At 28.3% G+C, this 15,711-nt stretch overlaps 1 protein-coding gene across 9 annotated transcripts in view; it reads left to right on the top strand.

The window, feature by feature from the left end:
* The window catches only part of LOC127277002 (coiled-coil domain-containing protein 28B), an 81,313-nt gene that overhangs the window by 6,696 nt on the left and 58,906 nt on the right, over window positions 1–15,711 (top strand). The gene's annotated exons all lie outside the window — the stretch shown is intronic.

Genomic DNA, 15,711 nt, shown 5'->3' with positions numbered 1-15,711 from the left:
GGCTTAAGTCGATTTTAGACATTAACTGAAAACTTAAATTTAAGATTCATTTATGAGGGATTCTTCTTCAATCGCCCCAGACCAAAAAGTGAAAGTTCTGGGATTGTCTTGATACTTTGGTAAATTGTTGTCCTATATGAAAATAATAAATCCCTAAAATATTAACTCATTAAAAAAAAATTTTAAGAAAGCAGAGGGGGTTAAAGTTTTGACGTTTTCGATAACATTGTAATTTTCAAATCCGTATAACTATGACAAAAGTCAAAGGATTTTAATTTATGTATAATGATTTTTAAAGCATTTTTCATGTACTTTTCAATAATTTATACGAAAAGTTAAAAAAAAACATTTTTCACCCCTTTTTTTCAAAATCAACCCTTATTTTTCGATTTTCACCCCTTCGGGTATTAAAAATTTTTATTTTTTAACTTTTATAAGAAAGCTGAGGTTTTTAACAACAAGCTACGTAAATATAAAAGTGAAACAACAATAATTTCAATAAGGAACATAATATTAAAGTGTGCGATGCTCCCGCGCAATCGACTTAAAAAAATATTTTTCTATAATTTGTTTAATAATAAACACTACAAAAAATATTTTTTAGGAAAAAAATTATAAAATTTCCATTATGGAAAGTTATTTCTTTAAAAATCGTTTATCATAAACGTTGCTTACTTCAGCAACGTCCTATATTTTCAATTAAATATAGGTATTTAATTTCTTTTCTGATTTTTCATTACATTTTTTATTGCCTTTTTTTGTTGATAAAAGCGTGGAGGAATTTTTTTTATTTTTTGCAACATTCTGAAGCTTTTTATGATGAGTAATTTGTAAAGGAAATTTTTAATTTTGTTTAGTTTAATAAACAATAGAAATTTTTTTTAATTGTTTTAAGTAGTATAGCAAGGGGGGTTTTGGGACAGGTTCTGATCTCGGCTAAGTACCTGCAGTCGGTAACTGCTCGGTCGGTAATGCAGATTTCTACTCTATCAGCAGTCGGTAAGGAAAAAATCTGCCAAAAATTTCAACTCAACCGATAAGGTAGGAAACTGTTTTACCGACCGAACATTGAAGTTAGTTTACCGACCACCCAATAGAAAGCGCTCACTTCAGTCTGTGGTTTTAAACTTTTTTACCGAATTAGTTCACCAGCCACCCAGTAGATGGCGCTCACTTCAGTTTGTGTTTTTAACATTTTTTACTGAATTAGTTTTCCGACCACCCAATAGATGGTGCTCACTTCAGTCTGTTTTTTTATAAATTATTTTTTAATTAAAACTGTTTTACCTACCGATTTAGTTTACCCGATACCCAATAGGTGGCGCTCACCTTTATTATCAACTTTGTGTTTTTAGATATTATTTTTTCTTAAAATAATTATTTTGAATTTATTTCCGCGCAACGGTGCTGCGCTCTTTATCTCATGGTAAAATTCTCGCTCGGTCGATAGATGGTAAGTGGTCGAGCGTGTGAGCTAGTTGTGTACCGTGCCGCGCAAGTAGCACTCCCACACGGCGGCGGCGCGCGCCGCTACTTGCCTGCGGTAGTGGTGGGGTACTGCCTTCAAAAGTCGGACTGCTCTCGTGGATCCACATAATTTAAGTAAAACTGAAATTTTCCAGCGTCATAAATTGCTTAGTACAGGTTATTATGTAAAATGTAGTTACGATAACTCATTGCCCGTGTATGTACCGTGTCCGAGGCAGGAAAATAATACTGCCTAGTGGTTTGCTGACGAGTTAAGGCAATTTTCCGAGAAAATTGATAATGTATTTAAGAATCCTATTTAGAGATGCATTTTGAGCGAGAAACTCTCGTTTTTTGTAGTGATCATACTCGATTAACGAGAATATTTTCATGAAAAAAATGTATATTGTCATTTGTTTATTCTCGTCTCAGCGAAGCTGTATTCAAATTTTTTATTCTCGGTTAAATATCTTATAATTTGGAATGTCAAACTGACAGTTTGTAATCGAGCAATTAATAGGAATAAAATGTCGAGAAAAAGAAAGCAAAGTGAAGCCATTGAAGATTTAACTCTAAATGAAGGCTCAGAAATTCTCAATGCACCTCAAAATGAAGGCGAAATTTTAACTTCGTAAATATATTTTATTTTATGAAAACTAATTTGATTTATATTAATAATTTGATAGAATTTTTATGATTATTTATTAATAAAAAACCTGAATTTTTTAATAAAAATCCTCAAATAATTTTTTTAATTTAAATATTTATTTAAATTTAATTTTTCAAACATTTATTAAACTGAATAAAAAAATAGAAATTTTATTTCTTCTTTACATTTTATTATAATAAATTATATTGTAGATTATTTACATTTATTTTTATATGATTTTAATTATTATTCTTTTAAAAAACGAAAAATTTTCAGACCTAGTACTGCACAAGAGAAAATTAAAGAAAAACAAATAACCTGTAAACGAAGAAAACTCAATGCTCCACCTTTGACTAAGTATTTTGAAATATTTTTCGAGAACAATGTGAAACAAGCTCGATGTAAAGTATGTGAATTAAATGAGACATCGATAAATAAAGTTTTAAAAATGACTGATGGTAATACTTCAGGACTTCAACGACATCTACAAAGATATCATGAGAATGAATTTAAAGACATTTATTTTGCTCCAAAATCAAAAGTAAAAATTTCTTTGTTACATAAATATATTATATTGTTAATTTTTTGAGAAAGACAGAAAAAATTTTATATAAAATTATTCTGCTTTTTAGAATATTGTTAAGATTATTATATTTACAATTTTTTATTTATTTTTCCACTTATTGTTCTGGATTTATACAAACTTGTCGAACCTTATTTTACATAAATTAACTGATAATGACAGAACCTAGATAATAAATGTAAATATTTTTTTATTTTATATTTTACTCAAGTGTTATTTCTTATTTATTAATTATAAATTATTTTAATTTATAAAAATTTTTATTGTTGAGTTTTTGTTATAATTTTTTCTGGTTTATTGTATTTAATGTATCGTCCAAATAAACCTTTGAAATATAAAAAATTGTATCATATATTCTAAATAAAAACCATGAATTTTTTCAGAAATTTGAACAAGATACATTTCTTGAAAAACTCGTCAATTTTGTTGTCATAAAATATTTACCACTCAGTTTTTTTGACGATGAGGTTTCCCAAGACTTATTCCAATATGTAAATCCATTGGCTCATGTTCCACAGCGAAACCATTTAAAAAGTTTGATTGAAAATCAATTTTACGAGAAACAGGAAATTGTTATGAAAATTTTACAACTAAATGCGTCCAAGGTGTCATTTACATTAGATGGTTGGACATCTATAGCTAACAGAAGCTACTTTGGGATTACTGCTCATTTTGTTGAAGAAAATTGGGTGCTTCAATCTCTCGTGATAGATTTTTGTCCTTCACATGGTCAACACAAGGGTAAAGATATAGCTGCTTGCTTTTTTAAAATGCTGCAAGAAAATAAAATTTTCGAGAAAGTGATGGGCATAACGATGGACAACGCTGCCGCCAACACGACATGTATGATTGAATTGCAAAAACTGATAAAAGATTTCGACTCTGAAAGTCATCACTTCCGGTGCCTAGCGCATGTTTTTAATCTTGCAGTCCAGGATATGTTGAAAGTTTTGAAAATTGACGATAAAGAATCACAGGATGGAGAAAGTGATCAGAGTGAAGAAGAGAGTGATTCGACTGAAAACGAAGAAATGGAAGAAAATGAAGAAGAATCAGAATCGACGACTTGCACCTACCCTGTAAAAAATTTGAGGAGTTTATTCAAAATTCTAAAAAAATCAGAGCAATGGCAAAACAAATTAAAAACCTGCTGCGAAACTTGCAATATTCAGATGCTTTCTCCTAACATCGACGTAAAAACTAGATGGAATTCTACACATGATATGATTGTGTTAGCAATTAGAATGCAGCCAGCAATAGATTTATTATGTGAGCATAATCAGAAATTGAACAAGTTCAAAATTACGGAATATCAATGGAATATTTTTAAAGAACTTACGAAATATTTGCGTCATTTTAAAGTCTTGACAGACTTACTCAGTGGTGAAAAATATCCTACATTAAACTTGGTAGTAATTGGTGTGAATTTGCTATTAGATAAATTGGAAACTTCTATTGAAAAACTTTATAATTTGGAAGAATTAAATCCAATAGAAGAGATGATTTTGGAAGCACTTCAAGCAGCCTATGCAAAGATCATGAAGCATTACAAGAAAACGAACTGGACTTACTGTACTGTGCTGATTTTAGATCCTAGATTCAAAGTCGAAACTTTTGACAAAACGACTTGGGGTAAAGAAATGAAGGCCATGTCAATTAAAAAATTTAAAGCAGCCTTGAGTACAGATTATTCTCAAACCATGCAGAACCAAGAAAAACAAGTAATTAAAAAAAATTAAAAACCACTGATTTTTTAATTTACAATGATAATGATTGTTTAATTTGCCGTTATTCAATTAATTTAAATTGATTATTTGTTTTTCTATTTTAGTTTAATTATTTTTTATTACTGAAAAATTAACTTAATGAATTAAATAATAATTTTGCATTCTTGTCAGCATTATTTTATAATTAATTTTGAAATATTTTTAAACTGAGTTTCCAATAATATAATTTCAAAACGTAAATTAATTTTAACTTTAATTATGTTAATTTAAAATTTTCTACTAAATATAATTATTTAAATAATTATATAGATAATCGATCAGCCAAACTACAGTAGCTGTGTTCAAAATGTATTGGGCAGCGATGAAAATGATGATCTAAATTTAAATTCATTGTTTGAAGAAGATCCTATTAATGTTTCTATTAGCGACTGGCAACGAGAATTTAATATTTATTGCTCCGAAAAAAGGTCCGACAGTAATACTGACATTTTGGAGTGGTGGAAGAACCACCAAAAGACGTATCCGATTCTGTCTAAAATGGCAAGGGATTATTTATCAATCCAAGCAACATCAGTGTCATCTGAACGTTTATTCTCCAGAAGTTCCTTGACTGTCACAAAACACCGAAATCGATTAAATGATTCATCCATTAGATATTTAATGTCCCTTAATTCTTGGGCAACCTGTTCTCTAGCATCTTCAATTCAACAAAAAATGCATACATAAAAATTCAAATAAGATTAATATTTAATAAGATTGTTATTGCTTAAAATGTTCTGAATAAATCATACTTTTTTCTAAATTTAGTTACTAATTAATAATTTATTAATTTACAAATATATTTCTTAAATTAATTTTTATAACGAGAAATAAACGAGAAAAAATGAGATTCTTGTTATATTATAATCTCGTCTTTCGAGACGAGAATGAGACGAGATTTTGTTATTAAACACGAGAATCATTCTCGTTTTGATATATTTCTCGCTCGTCTCGCTCGGAATGCAACTCTAATCCTATTTCTATGGACACCTTAACTCCTCAGCAAATCGCTGATTTTAAGAAAGCGAGTGTATGCCATATTTGCCGTAAGAATATACCAGCTAATGTTAAAATGGTTCGCGATCATTGTCATCTTACTGGCAAATATAGAGGTGCTGCGCATGAATCATGCAACTTGAATTATCATGAGTGCCAAATTGTACCCATTGTATTTCACAATTTAAGTGGGTACGATGCACACTTTATAATTCATGCTGTATCGACGAGCTTTGAAGGTCGACTAAAAATACAACGTGCATATCATGAAAGTATGTTGCACTCTGTGGAAGATCTTATTATATTTTATTAAACAGTTACATTATAGAGAGTATTAAACTCACTTTGTGATAATTGTTTCAAATTGATTTCTGCTTGTTTCAATTTTGAGATTAATATTTAAATTCGGCATTGTCAATGTTTATTATTAGAATAAATTTTGATTTAAGTTATAAATTTGCTTTCTCTTCCCAAGTATTGTGAGAGTTATCAAAGCCAAGCCATTTGACGAGAACTTTATTTCCACATGTCTTAAGAATTTTTTCAACCAGATAAATATCTGAATATTTTACTTTAAGAAGTTCCTCTGCATAGAATCCTCCACTAATGGGTTGATCTTGATAGTCTTTGAGTTTATAAGTTATAGGTTTAGTTGACAAGACTTGATCTATTGTGAATATTTCTGTTGTCCAATTGGGAGTGTAACCTTTCTCAAACACGCTTTTATACTTGCTGACTCGAACTTTGTCACCAATTTTAAACTTTGCTTTTTTTAAAGGTATTTTTCTTAGCTTCAAAAATCGTTCTTTCGAAATCTCAACATCTTCTGCAGTAACATCTTTCGGCTTCATTCCAATAGTCCGATGTTTAGTGTTATTATAATTGGAAATGAAATTAGGTAATATATCATACCATTTATAATTTCCACGTAGACTAAATTGCATCCACATTTTGCGTTTTAGAGTTCGATGAAATCGTTCAACAATAGATGTTTTTAAATTACTGAATGTTGAGTTGAAATTAATTTTATACTTTTTCATTAAAGCTTCAAACTGAGAATTATAGAATTCTTTACCTTTATCAGAATGTAGATTTTTTGGAATACGTCCTTCTATAAATATAAATTTCATAGCGTTAGTGACATCTTTTCCATATTTACTTTTTACAGGAACAGCCCAAGCGTATTTGGAAAATATATCTATAACTTTTAGTAAATACTTAAAACCTTTATTTACTTTAGAATAAGGTAACATTTCTAATAAATCTGCTTGCCAAGTCTCATCAATATCACGCATGTCGACTCGGCGGCGATAATTCCTCCTTGCCTGACTATGAAGTTCAGTCACTACTGTTTTCTTTTTGTCGTTCATTTTCTAGAGTACTCAAACGACCATCCAATTGACTGATAATTTCAGCGTTTCGATATGATAAATCAGTATTTATTTCTCATTCCAAGACTTTTAATTTTTCGTTTATAGAGTCTTCGAGAATTTATAATAATATATAGTAATTGTCAATTTCTTTTCGTAGTGAAGACGTTACTTGATATATTAGTCTTAACTCGTTTTCGACTAAACGTTGTGCAAGTTGTAAATTAACTACGTCAGTTTTTTCTTTTGCATCAGCAACATTGGAAATTTTCCTACCCTCTAAGTCGAAGTGACCTTCTGAGTTAATTTTAAAACTAATTCCAGGTGGACCTGGAGGTCCTCTTGCGACCCTTACAATTCCTCTTTCATTAAGAGGATGTCCGAACACGTCAATGCTCATCTTATGACTGAGAGAAAGTTGATGGAACACCTCCTTATATACTTTTCTTGAGCCTGACTAAATGAAACAATAATTTTCAATATATAATTTGCGCTTCACGTAATTCTTCTATTACACAGGCACACAAAAAATAAAAAGTTGTTTGGCCGAGACACTACACTAGTCTATTTTCATGTATTTTTTTACGCTCAATCCGAATCCGAAGTCAGAATTATCAGATTGGCTCTTATTTTTGAGATAAACTCAAAAAACTGCTCAGAAAGAAAAATAAAATCAAACAGTTAAAAAAATTTTGAATGTCACTGCGATAGTGTAATTCCATGTATTTTTTGTCGCTGAATCCGAATCCAAAGTCAGAATTGTTAGATTCGCTCAAATTTTTGAGATAATTGCAAAAAAACACAAGTAACAAAAAACTCAAAATACTCAAAATCAGTTTTTTGGAATTATCTTCAAAATTTGAGCCAATCTGTCAATTCTGACTTCGAATTCGGATTCAGCGTAAAAAAATACATGAAATTGCACTATCGTAATGTTTCGGCAAAAAAAAATTTCTTTGAGCTAAAATCGCCAAAAACTGATAAAAATTCTGAATTAGGGGCACAGATAATAAATAAATAAATATTATCAAATAAAAAAAATATCAGAATAATTAAATAATTTGAAATAAACTGTCAAAACAGAGACTGCTTTAGAGCGAGTCACGCCTAAATTAGTTCAACTGTGGCGCTAGTGTAGCTGTTTGAATCGCCAATCATCTAATTCATCTTTACTTGTAATTACCTCCTTCTTCTTTTCTATCTTATGATTTTCATGTTTAACATCCCTACCGAAAGAGTGGTACTGGAATGGTACTGAATTGGACTTGGCATGAGTTCCACTTCAGTACCACTACCTGTTTATCCTCAGGTATAATTTTTTTTTTAGTTTAAAGGGATGTCGGGTTAACTTTCAACAATGGTTTAAAGTACTGCTCAGGTTTTTAACCTGTATTTAAAAATCACATTCATAAATATTTCGTAGTATATATATATATATATATTTTTTTTTTTTTTAATTAAATAAACTTAATTACCTTAACTTTTTTAACTTAACTGATTTATAATTTTTAAATTCTTTATATATATCGTTATAATATATAACAAAATTATTATATATTTATTTTATTTTTCCGACTGAAAAATAAATACAATTATTTATTAATTAAGCTTCTGCCTTTGGGCCCAGAAGAGGACTTGGTTTAATACAAAATTAACTATAAAAAAACTTGTTCACGTGACACCCATATCAAAACTTAACATTATTTTACATTTTTGTGTTGCCAAATTTTCCTACAAATCTCCATTTTACAATCATAATAAATACAATTTAAATAATAGTCGAAAATTAGTCATTAAATGTAATGTTAATTTTTTTTGTTTTTTAATACAAAATAGATTATTCTAATATAAGCAACCACGGCAAATAGATAGTAGTTATTAATCTTTAATAATAACATTAATAATATTAATAGCAACAATGTTATCACAATTTGTAAAGCATTACTATTTGGCTTTAATTTAACTATAATTGTACTAAATATATTGCTTCTTTAATTTTTAAATTATTATGTTGATCATTTTTCTATTTTTTCGAGTTACCTACATAGCACTACAGAAATCATTTATACTAAAATGGGACTGGCTAACGCGAACACTAGCGGATTTTTGACAAACTTCTTACCTAAAATTTTTTTTATGGTAACCGGTAGAGCGAGATGAATAAAAAAAGCCGGCATGACCTGACCACTCCCTTCCTTTACAAAACCTTTAAGCTGGGTCTCGTTGTTGAGAAACGATTTTATCGAACTTCTTTTAAATTTCGAATTTTTTGTAATGTCTTGGATTTTTTAATATTTATTTAAATATTTTAATATTTTTCGAGATATTTACAATAACAAATTTGAGCAATATTTTTTTGCTTTACTTAAAACTTTTTTCCTATTAAAAATAGAGAAAAATGTTGTAAATGTTTTTTACACGGAAGATCTTACACTTTTAGAAAAAAATTATTTTTTAAAAAAAATATTAATTTTTAAACAATTTGTTTAAAAAATAAAATTTGTTTATAACTTTTAACCATGTTCTCCCTCATTTAGAAGCGCGAAAAAAATCATGAATATTGTTTAAGTCATAATCAATTGATGGTTAAATTTTAGAGATGGCATTATTTTTTGTTTTCGAGATATTAATTAATTAATTAACAAAAGTTAATAAAAAATGAAATATTTTACGAACAAATAAAATTAGAGTAATTTTAAAAACACCATTTGAATTCTTATCAAAATCCACATCCAACGAGCCCTATATGAACTATTTCTAATAAACGGGTGTTAAATTAATAATAATTAATAAAATTTATTTAAATAATTAATAACATTTGAAGAAATAAAGATAAATCGTCAATTCTTTTTTTATTTGGAAGATCATCTAATTCTGTGTCAAAAAAAGAATATTAAGTATTACCAAGAATCAAAAATTAATTATAAAATGTTATTTAGAAAAAGACTGAAAAATACCATGCCGAGTAGGTAGTTAGCCCCCTCCAACTTGTGTCGTAGGGTGCTAAAACCTCAATTTTCAAAAATCATCTGTTAATAATTTAGATTTGTTAAAAATGTTATTTATACTGGTTTTATTTAACACAGAATTAGATGATCTTCCAAATAAAAAAAGAATTGACGGTTTATCTTCATTTCCTTAAATGTTATTAATTATTTAAATAATTTTTATTATTAATTATTAATTTAACACCCGTTTATTAGAAATAGTTCATATGAATACCCGGATCAAATAAGTCGACCGACGCTCGGACGAACGCTCTATTACCAATCAAGTAGCAGTGACATCCTGTGGGCGGCTCACTGCTACCCGACTACCATTAGAGCGTGCGTCCGAGCGTCGGTCGAGTTATTTGATCCGGGTATTCATATAGGGCTCGTTGGATGCGGATTTTGATAAGAATTCAAATGGTGTTTTTAAAATTACTCTAATTTTATTTGTTCGTAAAATATTTCATTTTTTATTAACTTTTGTTAGTTAATTAATTAATATCTCGAAAACAAAAAATAATGCCATCTCTAAAATTTAACCATCAATTGATTATGACTTAAACAATATTCATGATTTTTTTCGCGCTCTAAATGAGGGAGAACATGGTTAAAAGTTATAAACAAATTTTATTTTTTAAACAAATTGTTTAAAAATTAATATTTTTTTTAAAAAATAATTTTTTTCTAAAAGTGTAAGATCTTCCGTGTAAAAAACATTTACAACATTTTTCTCTATTTTTAATAGGAAAAAAGTTATAAGTAAAGCAAAAAAATATTGCTCAAATTTGTTATTGGATTCTAGACATCCAAAAAAATTCTATAAATAGTTAAAAATTAAATAGTTAATTTCTATGAAAAATTTTTAAATATGTATTTGAAATCCTCAGGACAATTTTTTTTATTTTTTTCAAACCGCTTATTTACTTTTACCTACTACAATTTACATTTTTTTATATATTCCCTTTTTCCAATAGAAGGGTCCTTTCGAGGGTCCATCAGGTTTTATGACTTTTTAATGCAAAATAAAAAATTATTTAAATTTAAATAAATATTTTTTTAAATGTTATATTTGTAATTTATAGATTTTAACGATTCCAATGATGTAAAACATTATGTAAAAACTCTAAAATTACATAATGATTATACAATAAATACTCCATTAATTAAAATTAATTTTCAATAATTTAAAAATACTTGCAAAAAATTTTATATCGTTGTAATTGTATTAACATGTACATTACAAATATAATATTTAAAAATTATTTTTTTCAAATGCAACAATTTTTAATTTTGCAATGAAAAGCCATAAAAGCATAAAAGATCCTTCTGGCCTATACTTTTCTTTTTGTCCTTTTCTAACGTACATATAATATACATGGAGTCACGTTTGTAAGACAAAGACAGAAAATGGAAGGCGTCAATGACTACGACTATACTTTTAAAGTCCCTACTTCAAATTTGTATTTATTATTTTACAGTAAGCTAGTTTCCTTACATTTAGTTATAAGAAAGCAACATACAGTTGAAAACCTATTCTTACCACTGTGTTAACTCTATATATATATATATATATATATATTTGAAAAAAATTAGAAATCGCTGGCTATTTCTACATAAAAGTTTATTTTTTTACAACTAGATGAGCAAAAACATTCTGGTCTCTTGTAAAATAGAATATATGAATTGATCGCTTAATCAATCTCTGAGCGAATTTGATCCAGTTTTCACTCAATATAAATTTGATTTGAACCAAATATTGCATCTAATTATAGTGCAATATGCTAAAAAGAGAAATTAAAATTAGTAATTATTTAGTTGATTTGTAGAAGAATTATGTTAAATTGAATTTTAATAATATAGTAATTAATATATGCATATTAATTAATTCTTATCATTATAATTAATTATAATAGTAATAAATGTGCTAAAACGTGAGCGAAAAACCTGATAAAATTCGCTCAGAGTTTACTAGAGACAATTCGACAGTATCTTATTATTCTAGACTATTTTATTTCTATATTACACATATTCTTTTAAATTCGAATTCAAATAATATTTACCCAAGAAGCACGTAATATATCCTCAATATCAAGGTAATATTACACGTGAGATTCGTAATATAACGCTGTAATATTACAGTAATCTTAAAATGTCCGCCTCAAGGTAATATTACCGGGAATATTACTGTAATATTAACGGTAATATTACAGTAATATTACTGTAATATTAACGGTAATATTACAGTAATATTACAGACTGATTTGAGTTATTCATAAAGCATAAAAAACGTAAATATATTATAAGTCAATTTGGCTTGTTGGTAAAACTCTGGACTCGTGTGCTTTGAGTTCGGGGTTCGATTCCCTGGATGGGTAGATTTTTTTCGTAAAGAAATATTCCCATAATATTACTGTAATATTATCTTGTAATATTACCTTAATATTACGGTATAATATTACTGCAATATTACTGTAATATTACCTTAATATTAGCGAGTAATATTACAGTAACATTACCGGTAATATTACTTTTTATAATAGTAGTTTTTATTCTTACATAAGTGTATAAAAAAATATTATTTAATATAACGAAAAATTTTATTGAATTTCGCCGTGATTTAATAAAGTACATACATAATTAAATCCAGGTTTTACGCAAACATGTACACATAATTCGATTAGGTTAGTAGGGTCTACAAGCAAAAGCTGGTTATCTTCAGGAGCAATTATTTTTCTCATATGAGTGAGCAAAGTATCTCCAAGTATTACAGCTTCAGTATTCAGTTTTTTAACAAATATTTTACAATTACCATTTATTACAACAAAGCGCATTATTTTGACAAGTGTTCCGTCGTTTAACTTTGCAAATCTATTATCTCTTCTTGTTGCTTTGAAATGATCATCTGATGAGTGAGTGCGACCATTTACAATTATTTTTTTGTAAACCATAAACCGATTGCCTTCTATAGTGTTTCTTCGCAGTAAATTAATCTCTTCTTCTCGAAGTGTTTTAAATTTTCCATATCCTAAAACTATACATCCATCTCCTAATTCTAAACAATAGGATCGTGATTTACTAGTTGACATTTTTTTTATAAATAAATCTACATCATCTCTTAATTTTAAATATTTCTTTACAACGCACAGTGATTCTTTTTTCCCTACTTTTTCTGCTATTTGAATACAAACACCGTTGCTTGAGTGTGTGTATTTCTTTAGCACTCTTAAGTGCGACTCAAAAGGATTTGTGCAAAATGACCACGCTGGCCCGCACATAAATACAGCCTTCGCAAAGTGTAATAAACAATGGAGATTAAAAGTCATTTTTTCCGGTCCATATAAAGTTTCAAATTCATCCACAAATCGTTTTAATAATAAATGACTTTGACGCAAATCATTACTAGTGATTTTTCGCTGCAAAAGAAGCTGATACCCTTCTACTAAGAGCGCAAGATGATTTAAGTGTTTTGTAGATAAAATTCCTTTAAAGCATGGAATAGAATAGTATAATAAAAAAGCTCCAAATTCTGAAGCTTTCCAAAATTTGCGCTGATTTATGCCACGAGGTAGTCGATGAATCTCAATTGGAGGTTTAATTGACATTAAACGAGCATTTATTTCTTTTAATGCTCTTGGGTATCCAATATAGTTTCCAGGTGAGCTCTTCTTTTTGTCAAAAAAAATGTCAAATAATGTTGAACCTACTACACCCTCTTCTACGCAATGTAGTTTATCTGGAGGTAAGCCCCAAAGCATATCAAAATATTCAACATTTGCTAACATCGATAATCCCTTAAATCCTTTACAAGTTACTTTATTACTTTCACTTATTATTTCTTTATTTAGGATGTATGCTTCTTTCATACAATTTATTACTTCCGTAGATGTTCTGTCTCTATAGTTATCACCATCTATTTCTTCATCAACTAAATTTTCGTGATTTATTGTACTAGGATATTTTATTGTTTTATTAAATACCTTGCCCGGATTATAGCAATACAAGCAACCATAACGACCATTATACTGTGTACTTTCTGTAATTTTTGGTCTGGCTACAGAATCAACACAACAAAAGAGAGGTATAATGTAACTTACAATTTCGTAACCATTACTATTTTTCCACGAAACTCCATTTGTACTAATTTTTTCAAATTCATTAGACAGAATATTTAACATTCCATCAACTTTTGGAATTTTTGTTCCGAACCATAATCCACCTAAAACTAACCTCCTGTTACGTAATTTCAGGGGTAGTTCGTTTAAAATTATTTGGATAGGCCAACATGATCCTTTAGATGATTTGAAAAATGAAGCACCATCTAAATTAAAACTAATAGTAAAATTCGATGGCCCAAATAAGATATTTCCTGGCTGCTTTAATTGAGAATAGATCGCACCATCATATAAATCTTCTATAACAACTTCTTCCTCTTGAAACATTCCATTCTTACGTCTTTTATCTTCATTGTCAAACAAAGCTTGTTCAATTTCTGGATCCTCCAAAAAATATTTAAACTGCTTTTGCAAATCAAACATTGCTATATAGCAACCGCTATTTAAATTTTTCTCGTTTTCAGTCTGACAATTACCACAAACTATAATATCTTTACATTTTTCGGATCTATTTATTTTCCCAATTTGGGCACCACATTCTTTACAACACAAGTAGTAAGATATTAAATTTAGAATACGAGAAAATACACTATTAAATGTGTAAATGGATTGCGGAAGATTACAGTCACCAACTATTATTTGTAAAAGTTCTAAAAGATCTTGCACACAAAGTTTACTTAAACCATGACGACTTGAAAAGCTTTCTATCATAAATACAGTTTCTCCAACTGTTAAATTACTTCCTTCGAATAACGGAGTATTTAAATAATCTAAGTCAAATAAATGTTCTTCTATCCTATCATCATTGCCGTTCTCACCTTCTACCTCATATTCACTATCGTTCATTTCAGAGCCATCATTATCTTCATTATCATCATCTTCCTCATTATTTTCATGAATATCTTCTTCTCTTTGATATTCACCTTCCACTTCATCCTCTTGCGCGAATTCTTCTGCAGATAAGGGTTGAATTTCTAAGTCATTGTTAACATTGTAGTCCATGTTATCGCCACTGAAAAATCCATATTCAAAATTAAAAACATGTACATAAACAACTATAATAAAATATTTTGATACAAGTTTATGGAATAGTTAGCATAAGATTTGACAATTTATTTGACAATGGTGAAAAAATCCATAGTAAATAATATATGTTCATTTTTTGTTATATAATGAACATACAAATTTGTTAAAATTAGGAAATTATTTTGATATGGTATTGCAATTTTAAACCTTTCAGCTTCAATACGGGACTGTATTTCTATTACATCACTGATAATCTCCTCGTTTCTTATATCCTGTGTTATATTAATCATCCTGTCTTCATTATTGTTAGATATGGCATCTTCTGCATCAATTTGTCTTAATTGATTTCTGATGTTCATAAGTGTATTACGGTGAATGTGTTTGCTATTTGAATCACGCCTGAAGAATTTATTATAACGATTTCGGTTTGTATTATTCTGATCCATTGCTCTCTTTACCTAAAAAGAGTTTATTATTGCTTATAACATATTTATTTACTTACAAATTTTAAAAAATTGAATTTTCCCAAATACGTGTGCACACTTTTTAATTAATCTTTTTTAATAATTTCTTGTTTCAATAAGTAGCACGTAATATTAGAATAATATTAAAATGTCCGCCTCCTGGTAATATTATAGTAATATTACAGTAATATTACACGTTTATTTGAAATACATAAACATTTCAAAGTTTTTTATAATAAAACACAAAAAGATAAGAATTAATCAGTCAAATATTTTTAACTGATTTTT

Source organism: Leptopilina boulardi, unplaced genomic scaffold (assembly GCF_019393585.1).
Source record: "Leptopilina boulardi isolate dan_hultmark-lab unplaced genomic scaffold, ZJU_Lbou_2.1 LbouV2_162, whole genome shotgun sequence".
NCBI classification, from domain to species: domain Eukaryota; kingdom Metazoa; phylum Arthropoda; class Insecta; order Hymenoptera; family Figitidae; genus Leptopilina; species Leptopilina boulardi.
This window is presented reverse-complemented; position numbering and strand designations above follow the sequence as displayed.